This window comes from Adelges cooleyi, unplaced genomic scaffold (genome assembly GCF_023614345.1).
Source record: "Adelges cooleyi isolate 19-005CV unplaced genomic scaffold, UGA_ACOO_1.1 ACOO_flye_CR_arks_rails_tigmint_CR_PRNA_376, whole genome shotgun sequence".
Lineage (NCBI taxonomy): Eukaryota > Metazoa > Arthropoda > Insecta > Hemiptera > Adelgidae > Adelges > Adelges cooleyi.
The window spans coordinates 8619832-8643172 of record NW_026096053.1 but is presented as its reverse complement, the minus strand read 5'-3'; the positions used below and the strand labels follow the sequence as shown (position 1 = coordinate 8643172).

At 32.5% G+C, this 23341-nt stretch overlaps 1 protein-coding gene across 1 annotated transcript in view; it reads left to right on the top strand.

Moving 5' to 3' along the window:
- The first annotated feature begins 14533 nt into the window (after window positions 1-14533).
- Window positions 14534-23341, top strand: part of LOC126840867 (mucin-2-like) — a 52338-nt gene continuing 43530 nt past the window's right edge. Inside the window, exon 1 of the mRNA XM_050576850.1 lies at window positions 14534-15114. The gene's annotated coding sequence lies outside the window, so the exon portion shown is untranslated. The remainder of the gene's footprint in view (window positions 15115-23341) is intronic.

Here is a 23341-nt window from a genome sequence, read left to right as displayed (position 1 = left end):
TTATGTTCATATACATCTAATATTGTTATGATTTATGTGTTATGCAATGCAATTGTTGGTTAAGTTTGGGGCCGTTATCGGATGCTCGTTTTAATTATTCGTACACAATCCGTTTGATTTGATTTTGTCATCCTCAGAGAAATTACTTTAGACGTTACGCCATTATATTAAACACATAAGCGGTCGACTCGTTTCTACTATTTGTATGACGTTAAACAAGCGCATTCTTCGTTTTAGATGTTATGTCAATGATGTTTTGTGCAATATTTTGTCACCAGACGCTGGTGATCAATTATCACTAGGTATATACTTAATAGACTACCCAAAATATGCGGCCCAGAATTAATAGCGGTTCTCAAGTAGAAAATCTAGAAACAGAAAAGGTTTCTCAAAAAACAATCTTTTGGTGTTGTAATGCGGTAACGGCTAAATTGATGTTTATTCGGGGTTTTAACCTTTGGCCGGCGAATTAGGCTGAATAAGGTCGACCGGCTTTGGGTACTAGGATAACACAACCGGCCCGAGGAAGGTCTCCTACAATATTCTTAGAATTTTTTTTTTTACCTTAGTTTCGTTATAGATTTGAAGAAAGACGAAGAAAAGAGCAACAATAAGAACTACAACTAAAATGCATGTAAAAGGCATTATAAAAAGACACCCCATCCCCAAAAAACAGTTGGGCAGAACGTTCTTGATTATCTAGAGTAACCAGAATATCCAAGTATTGAAATCCGGATTAAACGGATTATGTGGATTTTTGGACTTAAATCCAGGTACAAATATAACAATACTTGTGTTACAAAACGTGGGAGTACTTAGGCCAACGGGCCTTGTTTATTCAAGCTATTGTTGAGTCTGGTTGAAGAAAATATAGGTATTCCGAAAACCGGATAATCCGTCAAATCCGGATGTCCTCATCTCTAATGCCCGGTGGATGTTGAAGATAACCTGTCAGGACAATTCATCTTTATCAGTCGCATATTATGACTATAAGATCGTTTGAAGACACTCCAGTCCGTTCCTTCGAGTGATCTAGTCGCAGAATAGTCGACATTCGTATAGTTAATTCCCGTATGATTTATATCGTGTAATAATCCACAGGATTATTGTTAAACTCAACACACCAAGGCCACAAATGTACCTATATCCGGATATACGTCTTAGATATGTGGTTTGAAACGAAAAACTGTTGCGATAACGACTCAATATTATTGTAGTAAAAACATGTAATGATTATTATCAAGTACACATTACGGTATTGAATAATAATAATATGTTATTGTTTATCGATAAATAATTGTAAGGTGCAACGACGACTAAGTTGTTGTTTGGGAAAACTTACACAAACATTGTTATCAAAAGTGATACGATGTTTATCTTAATTGTACAGTGTACACTAATTTACTGTTATCGGTATAATTCAAATATCCAAGTAAACCGAGCAATATAATAAGCAAAATATACAACAATTTTATTGGCTTCGTTGCTCGTGACGTGACTCATATCCCGAACAGTTTTGACGAACCGTTGTAAAAAAAAAAAATTCAATTTGGAAAAAAACAATAAAGGTAAGTACGTCATACTGGCGTGTGTATTTGTGTTTTTTAAATGGTGTTTTGTTTATCGTCAATTAAACACGGATCGTGTTTTTTGTATTTTTTTTTTTACTAAACATTTGTGTTTAACAAAACTCCAAAGATTCGACTGTATATATTGTAAAACCCCTATATAGTGTAAAAACATCAGTTATGCTGTATTATGCGGGATGTAAAAAACAAATAAATAAATAAAAACTAGAGTATTTAATAGGCCAAATCGGTTTAGAACTTCAGCCCATATCAAAGCCATTCGAAGCGAGGCCAACATAAATGAATCGAAAAATATCATATTGATAATATTAATGTAAATAATTTATTTAAAACATTTTTTTATAGTCAATAATTATTGGTCTTACGATAAATTTTTTAAACTATTATTTATGGTTTCTTTTGATATCTGATGAAGTCCATCTCTGTCTAAGGTTACCGCTAGGGCCGTGTACTTAACTAAGATTTACCTAAATCTGTGTCCTGTGAATTGAGACTATTTTATTTAATCTATTTTGAACCGAGACAAAACGCCTGTAATACAACATAACATAATACTTATTACTATCAAACGTGTTTAGTATTTATTTTTTGACTAGTTTCTAATATTTTAATCAAAAACAAGGAAAACGCTTATGATTCAACCAAATTTACTAATTACACGATAACATGTTTACATCTATTTATTTAACAAACAAATTGAGGAAACCCATATTATTCTATTGTGGCAGCGGTACCGATTAAAATCTATAATTGAGAGAAGCAATCTTTATTAAACACGATCGGGTTGCCTACGTGACACAGTGTAGAATATTCAGACATAATTGTTGCAAGATTACATAAATAATATAAACAATAAAAATAAATCTCACAATTTACAGTGTAAAAAATAGTCTTGAAATACAATAATAAAATAATATAATTTAAAATGCTATAGCCTATTTTGATAATAATAAAAATAATAATTTGTATAATTTAATAATTATTTATGGCAATATAAATGTTTATGTAAAATATTAAGCGTGTCACGCATGATATTTAAACACATTTCTTTTGGTTCTCTCAGTTCCAGTACATTATTTTGAAAAATCTACCGTTGGCAAAGGTCGTGGTCATTATGGTCACGTGCACGACACGGCCGTACACAATACAAAATATAATAACACAACAGCGATGATGTAATATGGTTATACGTACACTGCTTTATTATATTATCACATAAAGGGCGCACACTAATATCGCCGGGGTCTTAGCGGTAAGGAAAGATAACCGAAGAAGCCAAGAGAGGGAGAGGGACAAGATACTTCCGCCGTCGTCGACGGTTACTGCGATAAAATATTTTACACAAAAGTGAGCACTCTACAAGCACTGGGCATGATGAAGTATTGGAAAGGCAAACACATCATACTCAAAAAGCAGGTAAGTTTTGCCGCTGCAGTTTACTTGTCGCGAGATGCTCGACAGAGGCGTTTGTTTTAAGGGTTTCTTTTTGGTTGTGAATTTTTTTTGAAAAAGTCTTTGGGAAGAGGCGATGCGATAGTTAATTTTCCAAACAAATCCACTTTTTTTATTCAATTTTACCACACCGAAATTTTAATTTGACTATTTTATTGTGTAAAGTAACTCGGTTAAGTTAAAAGTAACTTTTAGAACATTTCAACTCGTCTATCATCGGTCTTGCTTCAATTGCGACAAACGTGAAACTTCAACGTGGAAATTTGAATGAATATGAATTGTTTCTGAGTAAATTTACCCGTTTGCTAGGTACTAGTAACAATTAGTGCCACCCTGAAGGCATCGCATCACTTCAGAATTCAACATAACCATTAATGAAGCAATATATTATGTACAGAAAACAGAGTTCTAAGAGAGAACTCAAAATTAAAATGTGAGTGAATTCAGCAACGATAGTAGTATAATTTATATAGTCCATTCAATATTTGATTAAAATATTGAAACCCAAATAGAAATGATCAGAAACGCCAAATATTTATTTTTTATACAATATGTTTCTTTTGTCTGTCTCGCGAGAAGTGGTCGTCGTGTACATGTGTCATGTTTAAAGCATTCCCGTGGCTTTTTTTTTTCTATAAAAAACTCCTTTAAGAATAATATAAAACTTTAAAAAAATACACCAAATGCATAAAGCCTTAGTGCAATTAATGTTATATTTATTTACAGGACAGAACCCAAACGACATAGTGTTATATTTCTAAAGTCACTAAATTATCCGTTGTCAACATTTAGAAATCCATTTAGGGCATAATAATATATAGAACACAACGAACTGTATTAACCTACAGCCTACAATCTGTATGTATACTTATGTGCGTCAATACTTCTTCTTGTGTGATCACGCACCACCTATGATAATATCGTTTTCAAATATTATTAATGTAAATCAGTAATCGTTGAACAGACAACGTTAAATTTAAAAAAAAAAACAACTGCTGATATACATAGTGAACCTAGTGAAACAATATGACGGACAAGAAAACGCGTATGTATAATGTGTTAAACGATAACTTAAGTAATAATAATAATAATATGATGGAACGAATAATAATTGAGCGTTGAACAGTAAGATTTTCTAAAACTCATGTCGGAGTAATGTTAGCTGTTTTACTAACAATAGTTTTTCTTCTGTGACTCATACGAGTACAGACACAGACAGCTCAATCGTTGTACTTAGACATGCCGAATCGCCATTTGTACAGACAAATGATAAATTCAACAATTAATTAAAATTTCAGCAAGCCGATTACAGGCCACAAAATGTTGTTTCCCAACTGGAACCATTGAATCGATTCGATAAAACTTTAACCGTAACGTTGGTGCGATCCGGCAATGGGCTGCAATAGAAGTATTTTATTGTGTAGAACGGTTAAGTAGATTTAGAAAGATATTTTTTTGAAAAATGTGTATCCTTAACAGAAGTGTACAAAATAATACGGGTAACTATTGCACAGATAACGGTATAGTCTGTCAGTTCGTTGACATTGCGAGTACTTTATCATATTATGGATATTTTTTTTGAATGTAAATAATTTGCATTTATTTTCTCACCGCTTAAACGTTTGGTCAAACGAAAAACTATTCTTTTTACTAGTGACGCTTAATCGTGTATGGTATATAATGTACTCTTATTTTATAAATATTTAGTTTTTATAAAGTATTTTTTATTTAATTTTTTCGTTTATTATTTGAACTTGTTCAAGCAATCTATTAATATTATGCGTTATTTCTTACATTAGTGGAGTTTGTTTAAATGTATTCAATCCGTTTTGTTCTAAACATTTTGAGGGGTGGGAAATCAATGGTATGATTTGTTCACGATCAAATTCGTCTTGTCCAATGGTCTACAATAATTTTTTATTTTTATTTTGTATACACAATCTATACAATTACAGGTATATATGCTAATTTTGATTATAGTAACATGTTAGACTTGAGTAAAAGGCCACCTCCGACGACACTTCACTGGTCTACAATTATTAAAAAAAAATTAATACACACACGGTGAAAGGATTTTACCCTTAAAAAAAATACTAATCGTATGATGTATTTGATAAGCAAATGCTTTAAAGTATAAACCAGAACAAAATTATGGCCATCTTATTTATTTCAGAGTCTGGTAATTAAAAAAATATATAACTTAACTTCACTTTGGAGAAATAAAACTTAAATAATTTTGTTTTTCTGAACCTTTCCGGTAACGTGAACTTTAGCACGTTATCGTTTGACTTGCGAAAAAAATTAGCGCTTTGTTATATTGTAATTTCTCATAAACATAAATTATTATGTTATGTTCACTAATAGTGAAAAAAATAATGATGGCAATACTTTTGTAGTTTTATCCCTGAATGCGTTTCTATTGAACTTTATCAGTGAACAGTGTTATTATTTGTTGTTAGACGTCAATAGTATGTTATTGTTTGTCCATTCGGTACTCTCGTTAACTTAATGGCTATACAGAAGTTTGTTTACTTATGACTGTCTACGAAGGATGTTGTACGAATACGGATGTTTCGATGAAACGGCATTGAACGAGATTCGAAACGTTGCCCGTTGCACCGTTACAAGCATAATTATTATGGTAAACACATTGGTAAAAGCCGTTGTCGTACACTTCTGGTCGATGGATACATACTTTTGTTGTTGCTGAATACGGTGTTGTATAGGTCATCGGTTAAGACGCTATGCGGACTTGGGACGGTCTATAATAATTAATAAAACCAATAAAAAACGTCTCTGATGGATTGTTTTTCAATATTGATCGGCGTTCGATTAAAAAACGCGTTGCAAACAATAATATTTAAACAGCTGTCTACATTGGTCACACTTAATTCAATATATTATGGAATTGCCTATAGTCGGTTGCCATTTTGTGAACAGTAATTGGTTCGTCCATTATCTTTATTGTTTTTTCTATGATTTATCAAATTTATGACGGAGTTATCATCGTATAATCATCATGTTATCATCACCCAACCTAACATTTTAATATGTTCATAAGGAATGATAAATAATAATTTTGACATGTTCCAATATCATGGAAAAGTAACGTAGCATTTTTACTTTCCATGAAATTCGTACACAAAATGGCTGCCTCCCAGATCGGGACATTTTTTAATCTGAATACGCGTACCATTTATTAAGTCAGTGATTGGTCAGCTTAATTAGCTCGAGCGTACGCGCTAGCACGAGTATGACCTGGTTTTCTAATCCCGGGAAGTCCCTGGGGTGCACATGTCTCCGGATTTCCCGTTACACAACTTTTAAACTAAAATATTCACATTGCAATTTTAATTAAATCTACTGTCATTCCAGTTAAATAACACTAGATATGGGAACACAGCACCCTCCCGTGTAAACTTATTTTTAAATTTAAATTTTCCCTGAGCTATATTTTAGGGAAGAAATTTAATCTGGAATAATTAAGCCGCCAGAGAGTATGTGTGGTCTAAATATAGATTAGGTGTTGGGTAAGAGTACATTTTGAATGCTAGTAAAGTTATGGTACGATAAAACTATAAATTTGATTTTAAAATTAGGCCCAAAATATAATTAAATCTTAAAAATTACTCCATAAACGCAATAACTCGAGTCACGATCAGTATTTTTAGCTGAAGTTCAACGGTTTTTGAATAGCTAGTAAAAAATTAAAACAGAATAAAAGTTTTCACTCGTTCTGCTTCCAATACTACCAACTATTTAAGACCAGTTAATTTGTAAACTAATCAGGACTTATGTCAACCCTGACATGATCATATCCATGAGGGTAATGTGAAGGGTATCCGGGGGAAGTTCAAAAGTTCCTTTAAAAATGTCAGTAAAAAACAGGAAACTCTTACACTATCTGTTTCTGACATGGTTTTACATTGTTGATTGTCCCACTTAGTTCAAGTTACCCTATATACCACACACATTGTCGTCCTATTTACTTTTGTACACGACAAATTGGAAATTAGCGACGATTTTAATTATTATTAAAAAAATACTAAACAACGACTAGTCATTTAATCGGTTAATTTGTCCTGTGCACAACCGGTAACCAAACGAGTTGCCGATGAATGAAGTAACCTGTTCGGCTCCCCTTTAGGATTTTTTAATCTATGGACGACCGGCTTCGTAGAAGTTATACGAATATGAATGGATTCGAGATTAAAACATATTATTGTACACACGACCTAGAGATGTGCTACAACAATCGTTGATCGTAATCAATAAATAATTATAATAATATTAATGATTTTTTTTCTCTCTTAAAAACAAGTAGGTTCGCACGCGAGAAAATGCAGTTATCGATTTTGAGTTCAAGATTCAAAGGTCGTCGGTTCAATCCGTATCACTAGCTACGCATTTCATGCATTGCAGGTAAATTAAATACAAAAAATATTCTAAAATAAAAAACATGACGTGTTTTGTCTACTTTATGAATGATACGCAGATTGAACCGAATTATTTAGGGACTATTTTACGCCAACCGATACGCATAAGGATTAAATTTAATCTCTTCCGTGCTAAATAATAAACGGGTTAACCTACCCAATTTTCAGCATTGAAAGTGTAGCACGTACCACATTTTACATATTAAAACCATATATATCTTGACTGAGCAATTTTAAAATCTAAAAGTTAGAAACTGTATTAAAAAATTAAAAACCACACCTTTACTTGAGGTTTGATGCATACGATTTGTGATAAATGAAATTCAGAAGAAAAATTTTAAACCACAAAATACGTTTGAAATTTATGTCTTGATGTTAACAAATTGTCTACATGTGTACTTTTACGCTATAAAACTGTTATGTTCCTCAGAAAAAATGTACCAATGGCAAATCGTGTTACACGAGTTGAATACAAAATATATTACGTATCATCAAGATTAATTTCTCATTGCTGTGTTTAGTAGAAGACTATGAAAGTTTAAACTATTCACATCGAGTTTTTGTCACAAAATAGCTTTGAACACTCACTGTTATTTCTGAACGTTCATTTATTTAAGAAGCAAAACAAATCATGTACAGTTACAAAATTCCTTTGGTTCAACTTTAAGCTACTATATTGATTGTCGATTGATGAAATGCTGACCATCGGGAGTGGTAATTTCTAAATGGCGTTTACAGAAAAATTAAACCAGAAAGTAAAATACCTTCGCTGCGGTTATAACCCGTTTTGAACGAATTATTTTTGCAATTTTTAATTAGCAGACATTCCTTTAACAGAAACGGGTCCAGACAAATTTTAATAAAGGGTGCCACTCAATTATGAAATTGGCAAAAACGATCACGTTTACACACCTTATACACGGTATAATTTTTAGAGATAGACACACGATGGGAAAAAAATATTCCGGACCTTGTAAAATGTCCAAAACTCGCGTGTAGTACAACAAATGTAATTAATTATTCAACGAATTCGGTAAACGTATAAAGTAGTCTAAAAGACTTACGATTAACTACTCTTCGCCTTTCTCCAAGCTATGAAAACTTCCCGCTAGTAAAATTATTCATTATTTTTAGTTTCGTTCTGGGTCTTACAATACGAGTAGTAGTTTCAGATAAGGCATAAGTGACAAAGAGTTGCAACATTAAAAGTTGTCAGTTGTGTTATTCAACAAAAGAATGACTATAATTATAATTTTGCTAATCAAAACTGATAATTTAAGTTCGTACGGTTAACATTTTCTATACAATACAATTTTGCTATTAAATAACACATTTTAGACGGAAGCCGTGGTGTGAGAAGTTGCCGGCAAAAAAATAACCATCAAACTAATTTTTTAATTTATGCTACAAAAATTCTGAATTTTATGTATTATTCAGTCAGGAGGTTGCGCACAAACTTTCGGGGAAGAGAGTTTTAATAATAATATTATTTACCCAGCCTAAATGCGCCGTTCCGTTAATGGACTTTCGATTTGTTTGAATAAACTTCCAGCGCGTCAAGCCTAACAACGGTTGCCCGAATAATGAGTAGACATTAATTATATGCACGACTTGATGATTGCCCCCCCAAAAAAAACAGAGGTCGAAACATCAATCAAGTTTACAAATACCGAGTAACCATTAGAGTATGCTAATTTATTGGCGACTTATTTATTTTACTCTTTAACGGGGCTACACCGTATCCAAAATAAAAAAAAGAATTTAAATGTACCGGTTAGGTTAGATACCTACACCGAAGAATATTTTAAGATCCCACACAAATATAATATTATATTAATTTAATATAAAAAAAAACAATTAACAATAATTAAATACTAATTAAACAACTAATAATATAATACTAATAAATAATGATTAATTATTAATTAAAAACAATTAGCTGCTGCAGTATTGTTGATGATGTCAAAATATTTGTACCTATCATATTTTGATAGGAAATCAATCAAATCAAATCTTAATCACCCAAATGGTTCAATACTATACAGGTGAACCAACTGACGTAAGGCACTTATTTTCTCGGAAAATATAGAAATTTTGAGATTTTTTTAACCCTTATACGTAAAACAAGTATCGACTTTGTTTCTTTAAATGGAAACGTATGTTTTAAATTTCATAAATATGTAGACAAAGTTGAACATTTAAAATGTTCATTAAACACTAAAAATTGAAAATTTATATTTTCAAAACATCATAATGAATATCATACTTATAAATAACAATTACATAATTTTCTATTATCAACACAAAAACGGACAGATAAGTGAACAAAAAAAAAAATGGTATTATGCGTTTATCTGAAGCACTCAAACTCTAGATACCACAAAAATTACGTTGAAAAAACTATGTACCTACCTGGCGTTTCGATTTCTTACAAATTGAATGACGAATTTCTTATCATCCATCATATTATTATCAGTACCGTTACTGTACGATGCTTATGCACAATGCGAAACACGTTTCTATAGTAATAATAATATAATATGTAAAGAATTCGAGAATTTTACATGTTTGAGTATAAGAAAACATTTTTAATGTCCATTTCGACGAAATTTCCGTTTTCTTCGAATCGCACACATCCATTCGTTGTTGAATTTTTAATTTCATATAAATGTACATATTATTTTTTATTTTATTAGGTAAACGTGATGTTATAATACCGTTGTCGTTTCAACCCGCATAGTTCAAGCAATGAATCATAATAAAATTGTGTAAAAAACAAATTTCTAAACGCCTAAAAAATATATTACCGCGATTTTCCGGATAGGTCGCAGCGGTTCTAGTTAACAGCTATTGGAAATAGTGATATTTTGTGGGGTTTCTCATCGCCGGCGACAATAGTAATAATTGTTATTGCAGCCACAGATCGAACAATGGCCTTTGACCAACCACCACCCTATAACGAACAAAATATAAATAAAAAATACACACTCAAAGGTTAGGTGACCCGTCGCTACTATACAGAGGGTTTTTTGTAATATTTTTTTTTTTGCAAATTAATTGTTTTCGTGCCAGTCCAGACTCCACCGTTTTTTTTTTTTGTTAGCTTTTTTAAGTTCATTGAATCGAGTAAACCGTTCGGTTTACTTTATATAAATCGCCAAAAATACTGTTTGCTAATATATTTCTACCTGGTAACTGGTATCGGCCAATCAGTTGCTGCTCACCGTGAGATGTCTGACAAGAACTCTCATTAAACATTAAAATAGGTATAATACTAATGTACGGTTTATGCGAAATATTATATTTTATTCAACCGTTTGTGTAACGAGAGTGCAATATAATATGTTTTAAAGCTAAAATTGAATAAGCAGAGGTCGCTTTAGGGTAACTAGCATTTAATTTGTCAATTGGTTTTTTTAGCAGTAAAATTTCATTGTTTTCGACGCGTTTATTAATTAACCGTGTAATGGACACGAACCATATTGTATATTGATTGATGTATACATATATTAATATGACATTCGTAGCTTAAACATTTTTTTTTAACAAATTACTTTTTTTTTGGACTCTCTATGCGGGGGGACTTGTACACGGGAACATATTATTTGTCTTGAACCCGCATTGTATTGTGTATTGCCCGTCAACGGTTAAGTACATCATTATTAGTTTTACAATATAAAAGGTAACGAGGGACTGCATCTCACACGTGACACGACAAAAAAGTCAATCGACAAAAATATGTATGGATACTTTTAAAATACTGTCGAAAATGTTGTTCATATATTTTGAATGTTTTAAAATTGTCTTTTGCCAAGAGATTAAAATATGTTACAAATATATCACCTACAAAATTTGGTGTAAGTATTATAAAAATATTTCCGTTAGTAAGACACTTATTTCCAATATATTATAATAATGTTTTCTATTTTTTTTTTTGTTTTTGTTGAATAATATTTTAACAACGTTTTGTGGTTTTGTTTAATATTACTTTTTTTTAAGCATTTAATATCCTTCTTAAACATACATGACTGTAATATTTTTTAAATACTAACATACTTTTTACTGAAAGCATTTAAAAAATATTAATATTTACAATTTATTATATACAAATAGAATAATTACATTTGATTAAAAGATTACAGTATGCATAATATTTGTCAACATAATTTTTGATATTACTTTATCGACAAAAAATCAAATATTAACAACATAACATTTCAGTTATATTATTATATTTATTACCTATATAATTATTATTATTGTTATTATTAATATATATTTCAGTTATACTACTGTTTAAAACAACAGAAATATTTTATATGTACCTACTTATTTTTATTGCTTATTTTTTCAAGTTGTTTTTGCATTTAGTTCTTCTGTTATATTATATTATCATCTTTAAAAATATATTTTCGTTTTCATTTTTGAAATAAGTTCGAAATTTCAAGAAAAAAGTCTACCTATATAATATTTTCGAACAAACCTTAAAATATTAAGAATATTTTAATTTTGAAGTGTGAGACGATATCGTTCACACGTTAAATAAAAACTCACGTTCCATAAAGTAGACGGTTTTGGAAAACAACACATCTAAAATTGTATTTAAGTGTGACCAAGAGTGTATTTGACAAATGCTAGCGATAGACGTTCTAATAAACGTTCAAAGACAAACGGGCGACTTTCTAATTATTATACGAATAATAAAAAATATTTTAATTACTTGTCAGGCGACCAGAAAGCGTTCAATCGGACAAACTAAATTATCCTACTATGACTAGACGGTTTAGGTGAAACAACATTTTGCCACTTTCAGGGTCAAGGTTATGTGATCCGAGTGCCACACCCCGAAAAACTGTTATTATATTCACATTATAACGAAAGTAATCCAACGGGAATCGACCGAATTTGTTTTACATATATTTACTGAACTTATCTGCAAGATAAATCTACTACTTCTACGGGTAAGTAGGTAATAGGTGTTTCATTAAGAAAAATTCGAAAACGGTTTGCTAGATTTACTGCAAAAGTTAAACAAAAATTTACCGTTCGGTTATATTCGCACCACTCCTTGAGAAAATAATAAACATATATTATTATAATATACGTGTATATAATGTATACAGCACACACTAAACGAAATAGCAATTAGCACGATTAATATTTTAACGTCGTCGGTGTCTTGGAAGACTTGTCGAAACGAAGCGTGAGACCCAAAAGCGGGTATCGACCCTCTATAAACTTAACGACCACGTGGCCTGACGTTTACTACCCTAAGTGTATGAAGTGTATCCCATACGACGCGTTAATCTCAAGTGTATTACTTATATTGTACACAAGTGACTATATATACAGTATTGCCGTAACACATGTCAAGGAACGGCTCCAGATGGATCCAGATGAAGAACACGGCGATATTAATACTGTGATGTGAGCTGCATGACATGATTTACATGCCGATTGTCTGTAAATTGGCTAGTAGTCAATAAAATATCATAACAATTATTAAAAAATACTAATTATCGATTATCAAATATGTATATTTATACATTTTAATGTGTACATTAACGTTTAAAAATAATTAATCGAAATATTGGTTTACATTCTTCTCGCCAAATAACTGGCAACAGTTTGTTTAGATAACAAAAAACTTATAAATACAGAAGTAATCGAGTGAGACATTCATTTATATATAATGTATATTTTTCCTTATGACTTATCTTTATTTTCACCCAATTACATCCAATTATTTTGACACCACTCTGCTAAATCTAACAGAGAGCTATGAATTAAATAAATGTCAAAACGCGATCAATTCAATTTTCTAAGCATTGTATATCTATAAATTAAATTGCTAAAAATACTCGTTTAATTCGTCAATAATACCATGTATACAATTATTTATAATATTTATATAGATAAAATTGAAATTGAAACATGACATTTTTTGATTATGTATGTAATTTGGTTTTATCAAATCATTTCACTTAATCAGAATTTTTTTGCAAGTTAAATTATAATATGTAGATATAAATGCTTAGAAACTTTATTCGAGAGCTATTTGATTCCTTTGTCTGGACTCGACCAGTAGCTTCATTTTGGGAGGAGCCAGGGTGGACATTTGCCGTTGATATGATTCGTGCCGGCGTATATAATAAATATAGGCTATCTTTTTAAAATACAATTTTAAGCACATTATTGTCTTCTCAATCTATTTTTCAATACCTATATTTTATATTGTTACTATCTACAGTTCACATCGAAGCGTTTATCTGAAGGTTTTTGTTTTAAATTTCAGAACGGGTTCAACTCTTTAGTGACTGCTATAATACTATTGTTCCGTTTTTTTTTCCTCTATTCCTAATTATTTCATTGACCATGTACCTGTTTTAAGTACATTTCTCAAACACTATAGATGTTTTTTTAGAGCTCTTTCCTGTGTACTTCGTGTTTAAGATGCTGGAGAGCAGAGAGAATTGGGAGGTTGATTTTGGAATTTGTGGAGAACGTGATGGGACGTAAAGAAGATCAGGAGAGGGTGAGACAGTGAGCAGTAGTAGACCTGACCCCCTCTCCTCGTGGTCCTAACCAGGCTGACCCCTGAGGGTCCGGCTAACGGGGGGAGGCATTAGTTTTAAGTTTAGTTTAGTATTATTAGGCATTAGGTAGATCTTTGAAGCGGGCCAGAGGGTAAACGAAGTGCCTAACAATTCCCCCTCTGGTTAGGTTAGGTTCAACGTTAAGTCGGATGCTAAGCGATACATGTTGGGTTTAATATACTACACTAGTCAAATTACAATACATCAGCTATGCGACTGTCTGCTAGTATACTAAACTACTATAGTACCGTGTTAGAGTTGCACAGCATGTACGACGTGATAGTGTTGTACTTCTTCTACCACGACCGTGTGCCGAGTGGCAGCAGGTATAGGTACTATCACTACTACTACTACTACTACTACAGCTACTACTACTACTTTCTTCTCTAATCAGCTGACCTTCCGGCCAAAACGTTGGCCGGCGTGCTACGGAGGAACGCGTACGGACGACTAGCGCGAGCAGTCAGTGCACGCATACGCGACCATACGCATACCCGTCGACAGACTTACAACAGGACGGATCGAAAAAAAAATTGTAATTATCGATTATAAAAAAAAAAGCTAAAAAATAAATTATATTAATCATAGTTGTTTTTTTTCGTGTGAACGTCCCCGCGCCGGGTTTTTATTATTTTGTTTTAAATACTTTTTAACTTTGATAAACCGATATAAGTTTTTATTCGACACTTTTTTTAATCAATTAATTTGTTTGGTGTTTTCGCGTTGTTGTCCACATGTTTGCCCTTTGACGATAATAATAAATATATTTTATAAAATTATTATGGGCTAAATTCTCAAACGGCGAACGCGTTCGATTGAAAAACATGTGAGATAATTTGTTTTAACAACAAATATTATTAATATTCGTCGTTGTGCCGCGAGTGACAGTTGCAGTTTCTTGGTTATTTCCTAATTATTGGTGTTTTTTAAATATTTTTTTAATTAATATTTCAATTCTTCGGATACGTCACGCGGAAGTCTGACCGGGAAAAAAGCACGTGCCCGCCGGCAACAGCTCGTCGAATAACTTCGAAGATACACGTAAGTCATACATATACAAACGCATACATATATTTTTTTATGTTATTATTATTATTACACTATTATATAGTTGTTACAATGTACAACTGTACACTTGTAAACTTGTACAACCCGTGCACGGGCTCTTACGCGAGGCAAGGGGAATACCCGGTCGACGGTGTTCAGACTCGTCTTAGAGATTTCCTCAAGTTCTGCCTTCCAAGTCCAAAGGGGCTAAAGCCCGTTGGTTTGATGCCGGCCGTTAAACTGCAGTTGTTGTTATCAACCGTAATTGACTTACCTACCACTGGCTGCAGTTGTTGATTCGGTCAACGCGTTATCAATATTATATTTTACCGAAATAACATATTTTATTATAGGCTCGCTGGAAATTTTCAATAAACCGTTCAATAGCTTGCTCTCTTTCTCTCTTATCACAACACACAACGTGGACCTTTATTACGTCGTATCGCATTAGTCACCGTGTGAAGTACATTTTTTTTGTTTATTTATCGACAAATTCAAATGACCGGTGTTTTGTATTCTTGTCAATATTGTTTTCACCAAAAAAGTGCTATAAAACATGAAAAAAAAACTCTTCCTCAATGCTATTACACGACATGCGCATTTTGAATGGCTAAAAGTCACATAGAATATGTAACTCTCTCTGAACTATGCCAAAACAGTAATTATAGAATATTGTGCATTTTAATATATATTTTTTTTATAATATCTTCTTTTTAACAAATAATCAGTAAAACATAATATAACACAATTGGACGCATTCGAATAGCATGTTTAATAATCGGATCGTTAACATAATATAATATACCCAATAAATGACCGTCGATCATTAGTAGTACATGGCTGGGTACATTAAATTCCATTTATATTGCATTTGTACATTTTCTTTTGTGGTTTTTAGAATTTTTTTTTTAAAACAGCACATGTCTTCAATCATAATTAGAACGGTTAAAACAAAATATAATACCAATTATTTAATTATTGCAAGTAGTAACAGTATGAACATATTATAGTTACAAAGTACATGTCCATCAACATGGCGTTGCCTATTGCATGCATAATTTGACTGGTAGACGTGTAAACGTGTTGAAAGAATTTCTGATACTTAGACAAATGGCAAGACCGAAAACTAATATTCAAAGATGAATGGCGATTGTAAAATACTGTAATTAAAAAAGAGAAAAAGAAATATTTAAATGTTAGAGTTATAATGCAAAATTCTTTATAGCGATAGTACGTTACATTTTAGTTAAAATAAAAAAAAAATCCAGCTTACTATCGGGGTGAACACCTTAGTTTGAAGGTAGTTGTAAATGTTGAAGGTAAAAATTTTCTAATTGTTTTCACCACTGACGTTTTGATATTATGACATTGATGTTATAGTTTGAAAAAAATAAGTCAACAGTTTAAATTTAATGTCACTACTGTTGAGGTAGTTTACAGAGAATGAATACTTTTGTTTTCTTACATATTATTATTGTTCTTAAAATAATATAGTATCTTCGATTAAATATTACATATTTTAATGTAAATAGCAAACATAACATGATGAAATATTTTTAAAAAATTATGCCGATTTTTTTTTATTTATACAGCTAAATAAAAATATTAATTTATTTTTAATAAGTGCGCACACACAGCATTATCAAATACAAGTAAATTTGTTGAGATTTGGTCGACATTTTTTTGAAGTTGTGAAAAACAGTATTGTATAAATATTAGCTGTATAATATTTAGAAATGTTTGAGTGTGTTAATATTTGATTTCCCGCCAAAACATAATGTAAAAGTATTTTGAAAATAATTACTACACAAAATATTATATTTTTCAAAAAACAATTTTATTACAAATTGTCACATTTTTTTTTTATAAATTTTGTCAAATTTTTAATACCGTGTTTTGGCAGAAAAGCAAGTATTAATAAGACTAATGTTTTAGTACCTAATTATCGCCGAATTATTTTTAATACATCAAACAAATATTTTAAAATCTGGAAAATATAAGATTTTCCAATTGCAGTATCTATTTTATTGTTTTGTTTCCATATTGCTTATGTACATAAAACATTCGCTATTTACCCCCCCCCCCCCCCATTTCAACCCATTAATATAATGCTCCAGTTTTTCTACTTTTACAATGTTCGGTGATTGGAAACGAGCAGTCATGGATTTTAATGAGCGCTTTGGGGGTTTTCAACCGAATTATAATAATGGTAATATAACAATAAATAATAATCGATTTGCGTGCGGCCGTTTTGATTATTGGACAATCGTATCGATATTTAAATCTACCATTAAGGTAATAATTATTAATGCGTTGCACTTAACCTCCAAACGTCTGGTCAGTCTGTTATAGCATGTTGGCGTGCGCCGGTATTAGCTTTACTAATAATAATATTATTGCATATCTTTATAATTTCTTATAATACGTACCTTGTGATTTATACCTACTCATATTGCACGGGTTGTATAATTGTTATTATTATTCGTTTATATATTATCATATTAATTATAATAATATAGTACCGTTAAAACCGATAGCCCCCCCTCCCCATTTGAAATACTGTTTTAGTTGGACCCAAGTTGTCTTGTCGCCGGTGAACGTATATATTTTTTAGACAGTTCAATGTTATTGTTTCCCATACTTGCCGGCACCCTTCCCTTTCTAATCGGTAATGGATGATAACAATATTGTTGTACTTTCGAAAAACAATCGTATGATGATTATTATCCTACAACACTGTTGCCATATTAATGTATTTTCGTGTTAATGCGTCCTATATTATGCATTAGTTCAAGAACAACCAAAAAAAACACAACGCTGTTTTCGGTCAATTACCACTATTAACCCGAGTAGCTTTAGGCCTAGGTCCGGGGTCCTACCGAAAACGAGAGTTTTATTATTCTTTTGTTTTCCAAAAACACTATCGTTATAGACGTTTAGCTTGAGTATTACATAATAATCATTTTTAAACAGCCACGACCACACAGCCGTCCTCGGGTGTCGGTTAGGAGAAAGAAAAAAAACATTTGGAAACAACTTTTTTGGAAATGTCCGCCAAGAGACGCCAAGAAGTCTTATGTAGATTTTTTTGTACAAAAAAAACAAAAAACTGTTTGATTTAAATCTATAATGTTTGTTGACGATAATACATAATAATATTGTACACAAATTAGTGCATCATTCGAATAAAACGTTATCTAAATAATACATTATTCAAGTAAAAGTTATTCTAATGAAAGATTGTTTGAATAATTATTTCAAATTCAATTACCTATTCAAAAAAGTTATTCAAAACATTAATTTAAAATTTATCATTCGACTAAGTAAAAAATATTAGTTTGTAAGTGCTTTTTACAGTCAAGGTTGCGCCTGTCTTGAGAAACGATCTGACCGTGAAGACCTTCGTTTAAATTTGGGACTGTATCAGGACTGCTGCCGTTTTTTTATTTTCCGGCTATTTCTGTGATAATATATTTTTTCAGAAATCCCTAGGGCCTAGACGATCGTTATGGATATGTATACGAATGAAGCGATCGTCGTTATAATATAGACCTATATATAGACCTTTGTACTGTAATTTTTAAACTACAATACATGTTTTTGATGACCTTTAACACCTGAGGCATGTATAGTAATGCGGCAAGGTTGAATCAAGAATAAAAGATACTTATCGCTGCTTCGGGTAATGTTCTCAAGAAAAAAAATTAGCTACTGCCACTACATCAGAAGTGGCACAAAATGAATAAATTTTTATTCAATTTTTTTCTACAACATTAAACACAACCTACATTTTGTTATTAATTGATGTTCGTTAACCGTTTGTGGGAAGACACGATAAACGAACTAATATTGTTCTTATCGTGACCCCTTCCTTACACGGTTGTGGGTTGTTGGAAAAGTGGAAAATATTGATATCTTTTACATACATACACGGCGATAAGATTACCTACGGCTAATGATTTTTCATTAGCAAACGAGACGCTAATGGCGGTGTAATATATTATTCCAACGACTCGTTATTATTATTATGCAATAATTATAGTAGGTACTACTTACGCTTACAATATGATGTAGTTATTAGCTAGGCCGCAGTTGACTTCACGTTGAGATAAAATTAGCTTGGAGCCGTTACACATGTTAAATTTTCTATTGAAATAAACGTGTTTTTTACCCACTCTGAATTTACTACTGTAGGGTTAACTTAAGGATAGTCAATGGGGGTTTGACGGGAAAAAAACTGTTTTTTTTTATCATAATTCAACCAAGGTGAGTGCAAATATTTTAACGATAATCGAGTTTCTCGCCATAACATGTACTTATATGTATTTATATATTGATAAGAAAAGTTTCAAATTGAAGTTCATTAAAGTGGAGTGTAAAAATATATTATGTTGTTTTTATTTATCTGGATTTCATTAGATCCGATCGGCATACGGCTTACTTTTATGTATTTTTATTTACCTATAATTTATTAACAATTCTTATTATTAAACTTACATTCTACTGCACGGCATGATGTAGTTTAGTGTGTTAAAAACCAGTTGCTTTATCTACAACGAAAACCGCTAAACTGTTTCTACGAATTCAACTTATATAGGTAATAATCGTCGGGCCATAACAAATAAGTAATATTATATAGGTTTTCTTTAGAAATTTTTTTTGAAAAATGTGTTCTTCGAAATATTTTGTCCTATTAGTGGGACTTACGACTTACGTTCCATACAAACTTTAAAATATAAAATTACAACATTATTGGCAATCAATTGGCGCAAGGTCGAAACCGTTTAATAAGAACATCTTGTATCATCTCATATTATAGTAGTTTCTAGAATAGAGTATATTGCAGATGATAAATAATTAATGTGAACATTATTAAAGTAATAACATTTTGACCTTAAAAGTTCGTTGTGCTTGTATAAATTATACGCGCGAACGTTCGTGCTACTGCCATTATTGTAGACATAAATTAAAAAACAACAATAATAATGCGTTAACAGTAATTTAGACAGACCCGACGCAGCTTATACTTAACTGTAAGCGATGGCACTCATCAAAATTAATGACAGTCTTTGATCATAACGGAATGAAGTTCGAAAGGTTAAGTCCTTCTCGAGTTTAGCATACTATAGGGATTCTATTTACTTTGATCACTTTGAACAACGTGTGACCGTCTCAAGTGCTTAGCCAACATTATTGTACATATACATTTTGTGCTTTAATCCGACACATACTTACTGTATACTTACTTATCGTTGATCGGCAACTAGGAAGTGTAAATCGCACAGTATAGCTAAAATGTACAATTGCTATGAAATGAATAGTTTGGAGAACTCTGAAGTGTATAGAACGTATGGTTTTTCAATGGTTCATGACTTTGTTGTTAAATGTTTTTCTTTTAATAGAAAACGGTCCTGAACGCGGCCCAACGCAAGTGTGTTATTACGTCTGAGGTATATGTATATTATGTTTTTTTTATGTGCAAAAATAAAAGTAATAGCTACTGAATTACAAGCGACTAGCTTGCACCGCTTTGAGAAAGATCCGGTGCGGCGTTAAAAAATGAAACGATTTTACTTTTTTCAAGACAAAAAAATTTGCATACCGGACCAATTTATATTATATTTACCTCGTGGTCGTGTCTGTGTCACTTTCGACATATCGGTCGGTGAATATATAAATAATTGTTCGGCCTTTCTCTCTCTCTCTCTCTATCTTCTCTCTGCCCAAAAGTCCACATAATACTAGCTAGCCGACTATCGCGCTTAGCCGAGCTGTAAGTGCACGTGTGTAATATGATAATAATATGTATATATTTTACACAGCTTTGGCATATTATTAATATTAATTTCCTATAGCCGATGACGAAACGGTCCCAAATTCCTGCGCGTGTCGCCGACGTTGTATAATAATGTTGTGTTTACGCTTAACTAACGTGAAAATTGTGTGTGAGTGTGTGTGAAACGCCATATCCCATTTATACATATACCTATACATATACACACGGGCCTTACGTTATAACTTATTACTATATGTGTGTATGTTTTGGACTTGGGGGGCTAGTCGTCGCCGATAATCTTGTCTGGCGCCGGTCGACCGGTTGCTGCAGCAAAAAAAAAACCGTATAATATTTACTTAAACACAGCTCTTGGATTCCACGCTGGATACGCAGGTACACCCCTATAATAGATATTTATGCGGTAGCCGGTAGCTTTTTTTGTATGTAAACCTACTACTATTCACATCTCTCTTTCGCTCTAGCCATGTACCTGCTCGTCTGATATCATGTGTCGGGCCGACCGCATAATATAATAATATACCTACCTCGGTTACGCAACTTTTACAAATAATTATCATTTTTTTTCCTCCTGCAGACATGGCGCCGATATAATCCACCTATATAATATTATTACTATCATCACAGCACACGGTCCATGTCGTTCGGCGAGTTGTCTACGTTCAGCGGTAGCTGACCTTGTTGTTGTCGTTATTTACAATTACAAAATTGCCAGAACCGTGTTTGGGGAGCTCGCAGATCTGTATAGGAGATGATGCGAACGAAAGCGATAAAATGACTGATAACGAAACGCTTCGATTGTGTGTAAAACTTTATGCTTCTAACCGAGTTATTCGAATTTTGGGGTTTCCTCTCTGAACTCAATATATAAAACGCGTATTGCCTATAGTGGGATGCTTATGAAAATGTCCCCTGGTAGGAGCTTGTTTTTCTCGATTTTAAAATAAGGAATAGGTCCGGTGCGGTATAGGTATAATATCATAATATTATGTACACACTGTTCACTGTGTAACTCGTGTGCTGTTACTACACGTCTACAAGAGATCCACCATTATGAAGATGCTGTTTTAATAGTAGAATATACTGGTCGCCGTGGAGAACCTATGAATCCAAAACCTTACCGGTCGCGGTTCACACGGTAAACCGGAAGTAATAACACGGATTGTATATTATTAGTATTAGATTAAACTCGGACGGACCGCAGACGAGATGCGATGGACGCGAGGCCATCGATATTATATATGATATTACTATAACTATTATACATATGTTTGATCAACACTCGTCCGAGAGTACTTAACACTTGTGCGAGTGCATTATGTTTGCAGCAAACGATTTCTCTTATGTCTTAGATCGTTTATATACATACCGCAAACCGTGCACGTCCCCAGCAAAACGGAACCGTTTCATGTCGTGTACACACTTCTGTGAACGGTAAATTATTATTACTATTATTATTATTGTCCTGTTTGTCTTCCCCAAAGCCTTTACCGGAACGAGGATATCATCTTCGATACACATAGTAGGTACACGCGGACTATTAATTTTTAATAACTATCATAATGTTGTGCGATTTCCCGCTGAAGAAAATAATTATTGAACAAAACACAAAAAGGGCTGTTAACGAGCTACAAAACACTGTGTTTACAATGATTTATTTATACAATTAGACCGCTCGTCCATCCGGAAACGTTGAAATGTATGTCACAAGTTACTATTTGCAGAGAAAGGACTTGATATTCAGATCACCGTATACTCATCGACCGATCACGTGTCCAAAGTATAATATATAGAACGTCACGATTTTGTTTTTTTCCTCAAAACGCAAATCTTATCAATCAGAATGCGAGTGAAGATATATTTGATTAAAACATATCGAACATAGCAGCATAATCCGTGTTGTATATTATTAACATTCAGCTACTGTGGTTGTATTGCGGTATTCAGTCTTCAGATGAGCTATCGTTAATCATTCCCAGCTGTATGATTTTTAGACGTATTTTTTTCAACGGCGGAGGGTTTGTTTTTTTTCACTTGTCGTTCCGACTAAATTGGTTCGTAACGAAATTAATCGTGCCGACACGGCAGACAAAAAGTATTTTCACGCTTGGAGGCATTAGCATGCGGTCAAGTTCACGGACATATATTGCGGTTTTATATTTGCTATTGGCGTCGTATACATCAATAAACTACAGAAAAAGGGGGAAAAAACAATATTATTAAACTTGGAAAGTTTCGAATAGGCGGTGGTCCGGCAAGTGGCCCGAAAAACCCATCTCGGCGGATACAATAAAAGTTATTAGAAATCCTAAGTAGGGTCGTAAAATATATATTTTTTTGGCGTTCGTAGAGTGTGAACCTTGTGCGTGCCTTTTGGGCTTCTGGGATTTCGGACGGACTCGGAATTGAGGTTTAAAAACAATAAAA